The sequence below is a fragment of the Lepus europaeus genome, chromosome 5, assembly GCF_033115175.1.
Source record: "Lepus europaeus isolate LE1 chromosome 5, mLepTim1.pri, whole genome shotgun sequence".
Lineage (NCBI taxonomy): Eukaryota > Metazoa > Chordata > Mammalia > Lagomorpha > Leporidae > Lepus > Lepus europaeus.
The window spans coordinates 12,904,818-12,911,256 of record NC_084831.1 but is presented as its reverse complement, the minus strand read 5'-3'; positions in this window follow the sequence as shown (position 1 = coordinate 12,911,256).

The following is a 6,439-nucleotide window of genomic DNA, read 5'->3' as shown; positions in this document are numbered from 1 at the left end:
GCAGTGTCTTCATGGTGCGGTGGGCGGCAGCCGGCGACTCCTTCCAAGTCTCATGGCATCACTGAGGTGTGTGTGTGGAGGTGGGTAGGCGTGGCACCCTCGGTGTGACGGGAGGAAGGGTAGAGCCCGACAGGGGTGACGGGGAACGCAGGACCCGGATGGCCTGGGTTTACATCCGGGCTCACTGTCTCCCAGCCAGGGGCTCTGCAGGCCCCCCCAAACTTCTGTGTCTGCATCTGTGATTCGGGGCTGATCCTGTCACACGTATACACGCTGGGTTAATTCATGTCGGTGCTGAGGATGGCAGCAGGCTCTGTCCTGGCTCACAGGTGACCCCTCAGCCACAGCTGGCCCAGCCGTTCCCAGGGGGCCGGATTCCTGTGTCGGCCCAGCTGGGCTACCAGTACCTGGTGCTTGTCAGACAGGGTGGGCGTTCTGGGAATGTGTTTATAGATGAAATTGACATTGAAATCAGGAATTTAAAAAAAAATATTTGAGAGGCAGCGTTATAGACAGAGAGAGAGAGGTCTTCCACCCACTGGTTCACTCCCTGAATGGCCACATGGCTGGGGCTTTCCCATCCTCTGCCGCTTTCCCAGGCGCATTGGCAGGGAGCGGGATCGGAAGTGGAGCAGCCAGGACCTGAACCGGCACCCACATGGGATGATGGTGTGCAGACACTTAGCCCACTACGCCACAGCGTTGGCCCCGAAATCAGGAATTTAGGAAGTGAAGCACGTGTCTCTCCGTAGTGTGAGTGGATCTTATCCGATCCACTTAACAGGACAAAGATGGAGCTTCCCCCAAGCAGGAGAGGGGGCACCGCAGACTGCCCCTGGACTTGGACTGCAGAGTGTGTGTGCGCACGCAGCCGTGTGTGCATCCTGTTATTTCTGTGTCTCGGGGAGCCCTAACTCAGGTGCCACGGACTCTGCCTATGTCTCCTCACTCACAGCGGTCCGGATGAGGCCGAGTTCCGGGGAAGTATCGCTGGGACACAAACCCGAGTGTCTGCTTCCAAACCCCATCTCCACCCCACAGCCACACATCGTGCAGACGGCCTTGGAAGTTCCCGCTCGGCTGCTAAGTGACAAATTCGGAGGTGGGGGGGTGACCAGCCCATTGAGCCCAGAATTTCTGGGTGGGAGCCCATGCAGGAGCTGACTTTTGGGGCTGGGGGAGATGGGTGTTTGGGCCTCTCGCCACCTGTGGGTCACAGAAGAGGGACTGTTTCCTGAGCCACAGAGACACCTCCCTGTCCCAGGGCCCCTCCATCAGGGCTGTGGGCGTGGAGGGTCTGCATCCAGGGGGAGGCAGGTGGAGACTCCGCCCCTTGGCAGAGCCACTCCTCCCCCGGCGCTCTCAGCAGCTGCCAGGGTTTATGTAAGAGGGAACTGGGCTCCAGCAAGGAGCCCATGGGTGGCTGTGCCCAGGCCCGAGCTCAAGGGAGGGGAGGGCGGCGACATGTAGGCTCTGTCAATGGAAGCGGATGGGGCTGGCTCAAGGTCATGCTGAGGAAACAGTGCAGTTGGTCAAGGTCACGTGGGCCACGCAGGCGGAGGTGGCCGATCGCTGGCCGAGAGCTGACCCGCCTGGTCTCCTCTCACCTTGACAGTGACCTAACCTGGCAGCTCTCTGCCCTCTGCGGCGGGGCTGATGGAGGGCCGGGTGGAGCCCCACAGCGGTGAATAGGAGGCGGGTTGGGACCCAGCTGCTCCATCAGGTCCCCAACCCTCCAAGCCCCTCCTCTACCTCTGTCTTCTTGCCGCGCCCTCCCCCAGCCCCCACCTTTGCTGCAAAGCTGTTGGGCTCTGTTCTCTCCGCCCTCCCTCGCCCCCCAGACTCGGGCCCTGTGGCCCTCGCAGGCCCCCTTCCTGCTCAGAACCTGTGGCTTCTTTGCATGGTTACCACAGTAAGTCCCTGTGTGTGCGGTGGCCCAGGGAGCCCCTTCATTTCCCTGCTGTGGCCAGGGACCCAGCCCTGGGCCTGGAGCGTGAACCATTTGACTGAGGCCGGATGCCACTGTCACCTCTGTCCCACAGGCCACCAGTTGAGCGTGCACGCTAAGGAAATGCGAGGGCACCTGTGCTGGCTGCTGGCCACCAGGCCGGCCTGGAACTCCCGGGGGGCCGGAGGAAGCAGCAGGTGCAGGGCCACATCTCTGTAGCGATCGTCTCCACTCCTGCGTGTTCTCCTCGGGGGCGAATGGTAACAGGTAACAGGCACGGCTCCTTGAACTTGGGCTGTGCGCTGGGTGTTGTGTAGGATGCTCCTCGGATCTTCAGCAACCCCTGGCGTTCGTCCAGCCACTCCCCTTTCACAGGTGGGGAAAATGAGGCACAGGCTGAGTAACTGGTCCCTGGGCAGGAAATGACCCAGCTGGGTTGCGGTCCCACGTCTCCAACGGCCGAGCCTTTGCTGGGAGCCGTCACCGCGGGGCCCCCAGAGCCAGACAGGCCTGGGCTCAAGTCCCAGTCTTCAGGTCTCTTCCTGCACCTTTCCCACTCCAGCCTCAGACTTGACCATCCTCCGGGAGCTGGGGATCAAATGAAGTACTTAAAGTGCTGGCCCAGTGAGGTGCTTAGTAACGGAGACTTCTTAGTTTGGACCTCGACACGCGCGTGCCTGGGAAGGAGGAGAGGTCCTGCCAACTGGCCAGGTGCCCCCACCAACTAACCTGGAGCTTCCCCACCAGCCTAGGAGGGAGGGGGTCTTATGGTAGCCCATTTCACAGGTGAAAAGCTGAGGCAGGGGCAGGAACAGATCTTGTGCCAATGACTGCACCTGCGCTTCTTGTCCTGGTCCCTGCTGGGCACATCGGAATCCTGTCCAGGCCTCTGCCGTGCCTGCCTTCAGCCCCGAGTGCCCAGGCAGTGGGCCTCAGTCCCTCGAGCGTTTGGCCCAGCATGGCTGGAGCAAAGCCAGGGAGCTGGCGTCCTGCGGGGCACTGGCCACGTGGTGCACTGCAGGGCGGGCATGGTCGGGAGGCGAGTGTGGCTCAGGGAGACAGAGGCCTGGGAGAGGCCAGCGCACGGCCAGCAAGTGGCAGAGCCAGGACTGGGATCCCGGGTGGTCAGATCTTAGTGTCACAGACTCACCCAGCCTCTCACTGGAGCTGAAAGTGAGGGACCTTGCCAGGCAGGAAGCCACCAACACTGGGGTGTGTTTATCCAGCAGGGGCTCACGTCTCATTGTTTGGGGGTGGCTATGAAGAAGCTGGGAGGAGTCAAAGCCCGCTGGCCGGCCCCTCGGTCCCTGGCCAGGCTGTGCCCTCTGCAGCCCCACACAACATTGTCCCCATCCTAGCCCTCCAGGCCCCTGCCACAAACTTCCCGGGCCACCTCCCCGCCAGGCTGGATGCCCCCAGCTCCGTCAGGGGCAGTGCCTGGGTGTTTTCCGCCCAGTGACCTCCTGTCGGGTGCCAAGGACAGCAGCCTGGAGTCCTCCTGAATCGGGATCCTGGCTGGGTGACCTTGGCCGAGTCACATCAGATCTCTGAGCCTCAGTCTCTCCTGTGTAGAATGGGGATAGAGTGATGACGATGCTTTTTCCTACAGTGGAGTGGTCTAACGGTGAAAACCAGCTTCACCCCGGGCCTGGTGGCCCGGAAGGGCTCAGTCACCGTGAGCTGTTACTTGTATGATTATCCACTCACGGGAGGGCTGACGACCTCGCCACACAGGGGATCAGCACTTCCCATGTCTGCTCCTTTTTTTTTTTTTTTTTTTTTTTTTGACAGGCAGAGTTAGTGACAGAGAGAAAGGTCTTCCTTTTTCCGTTGGTTCACCCCCCAAGTGGCCACTGTGGCCGGCGCATTGCGGCCAGCGCGCTGTGCTGATCCGAAGCCAGGAGCCAGGTGCCTCCTCCTGGTCTCCCATGCAGGTGCAGGGCCCAAGGACCTGGGCCATCCTCCACTGCCTTCCTGGGCCACAGCAGAGAGCTGGAATGGAAGAGGAGCAACCGGGACAGAATCCGGTGCCCCAACCGGGACTAGAACCCAGTGTGCTGGCGCCTCAGGCGGAGGATTAGCCTAGTGAGGCACGGCGCTGGCCCTCATCTGCTCCTTTTAATCCAGCCTTCGACTTAGGACGGTGCACCTTGGTGCCACGGAGAGCGTGTGAGCCCTGGAGTGCAACCAGCCCTGTGTTCAAATCCCAGTGACCCTGGGCCATTCCGCCACTCCACCTTGGTTTCCTTGCCTGTGCAGTGGGGACAGCAACCCTCCACAACTCTGCTGGGCAGGTGCGGGGCCGCTGGAGCCGGCCTTGCCGAGGCTCCCCAGGGTCGCTCCCTCTCCTTTAGGCCGGAGCCACCGCCGCCCTCTTGGCTTTTGGTGAACTCTTGGTCATTTGAAATCTCCAGATCTCTTTCTGGCTGACATGCTGCCTGCTCCAGGCCAGCAGCCAAGAGTTTGGCAAGGAGGTGTTGGTGGGTCCTGGGCCCAGGAGGTGTCCCCACCACAGCAGAGTCCCCCCCACATGACCTTAGCTGACCCTGGGGACCCCCAGAATGCTGGCTCTTTGGACTTCCAGCCTTCCTCCTGCAGAAGCGAGGGGGCGGGGCTGTCTCAGAGGTGTCTCACAGCCCTCCCTGTCCCCACCCTCAGCTGCACTGGAGGTGGGGCTGCCCGATTTTGTGCTGCTGGGGGTGCGGGCTGGCAGTGGCCAGAGCACAGAGGGCAGGGACAGGTTGTGGGGGTGGGGCTTATTCAGCCCCCAGCCCCACTCTTGTGCCCCTGCCCTTGTCCAGCCAGCAGGGCGGGGGTAGGCAGGTGGTCAGGGAAGCCCCTTCCTGTCTGGGAGCACCAGGCAAGCATTTGCCAAGGGAAATGGGCAGCTCCCGGGCCTACCCTGCCGGAGCGGCCCCTCTGCCTAGGCCATGTGCTTTGCATAGGGCTGTCATGGCTGACTGCTGTCTCTGCAGATGGCAGCCACACAGGTGTGTGCATGGGGACCTTAGGCCCTGGACTGGACTCCAAGGGGGACAGCTGAGTGGGGCCACGCTGGGGCACATGGTCTGTGTGTAGCACTGAAGGAAGATGACAGTGACATGGTACCCTGGGGCCTTTAACACATCGGATGCATCCATTCGCCCCTCCTGGTGATGTCAAGGCCGGAGTGGCCTGGAGGTCATCTGTGGACACGCCCCATGGGCTGGCAGCATCCTGCACTAGAATCCACAGCTGCATTTTGGGGGGGGGGTGTTTGTGTGCAAGGCTTTCCTTGGGATCCCAGAAGGGTCCTCACGCTCAGTGTGTTCAGAAGCACCGAGTCCATTTTACAGATGGGGACACTGAGGTCGGGAGAACGGAAGTGACTTGCTTGCACACTGGGGCAGAGCTGGACCCGAAGCCATGTCCTCGATGCTCCTTCAAGAGCTGAGCCCTCGGAGACATTGTCCATCCACAGCCACAGGAAGCAGCTTTGCACCAGTGGGACGCCCTGCTCCTGCCCTCACCACGCCCAGGAGGACCCCGTTAGGGTCTTCGCTTGCTCCAGTCCGCATGCTTGATTTGGGGCTTCGAAGGCGTCACTGCCCCTCTCTGCACCTCCCCTGCAAGCTGGGGAGATCACAGAAGCACATCGAAAGGCAGAGCAGGGGCAGGTGTCTGGCCTGGGAGGTACGACGCAGCTCGGGTCGCCCGCATCCCAGATGGGAGGGCCTGGGAGTGAGTCCCAGCTCTGCGCTGGTCCCAGCTTCCTGTTGAAGAGCATCCTGGGAGGCAGCAGGTGGCGGCTCAAGTCCCCGGGTCCCTGCCGCCCACGAGGGAGACTCAAATTGAGTTTCTGGCTCCTGGCTTTGGCCTGATGCAGTCCTGGCTGTTGCGGGCGTCAGTGGCTGGGGGCGCTCTCTCCCTGCCTCTGTTTCTCTCTCTGCTAAAGCAGTTTTTTTCGAGGCAGAGTTACACAGGATGGTGGAGCCCACTGCACGTGCTCACGGTCACCATTCATCTCCTGCCTCCCCTAGGCTGGCCCCGCCCGGCTTCCCCCTTACCCTGTCTTGGTGACACCTTGGGGCTGGCCTCGACTTAGCTGGGCTGAGGGGCAGCCACCTGAAGTCCAGACAGAAGGAGGCTGCCCGTGTGTGAGCCTCAGTTTCCCTCTCTGTGCGATGGGAAGGTTGGGGATCTCTACAGACCCTCTTGTCAGCTACATCCAGCACTGCCCTCCCCACAGCCCCAAGTTCTGCTCCAGACACAAACGTGGCCCCCGCTCTGCCTCCTGGGCCACACGGGCCGACACAAGTCTGCGTGGAGCCATCTCCGTCCATCCGACTCCCTGGGGGCGGTCATCCTTGCCTTTAGGAGTTTCTAACTTTCCTTTTTGCCTCTGCCCCTGTCTCTGTCCCTTGTCATGAGGTCCAAGGGGGACACCCAGAGGGGCTCGGTACCCGTGGGCTGGCAGATGGCAGCCGTGAGAGGGAGCAAGGCCAGCCCTCC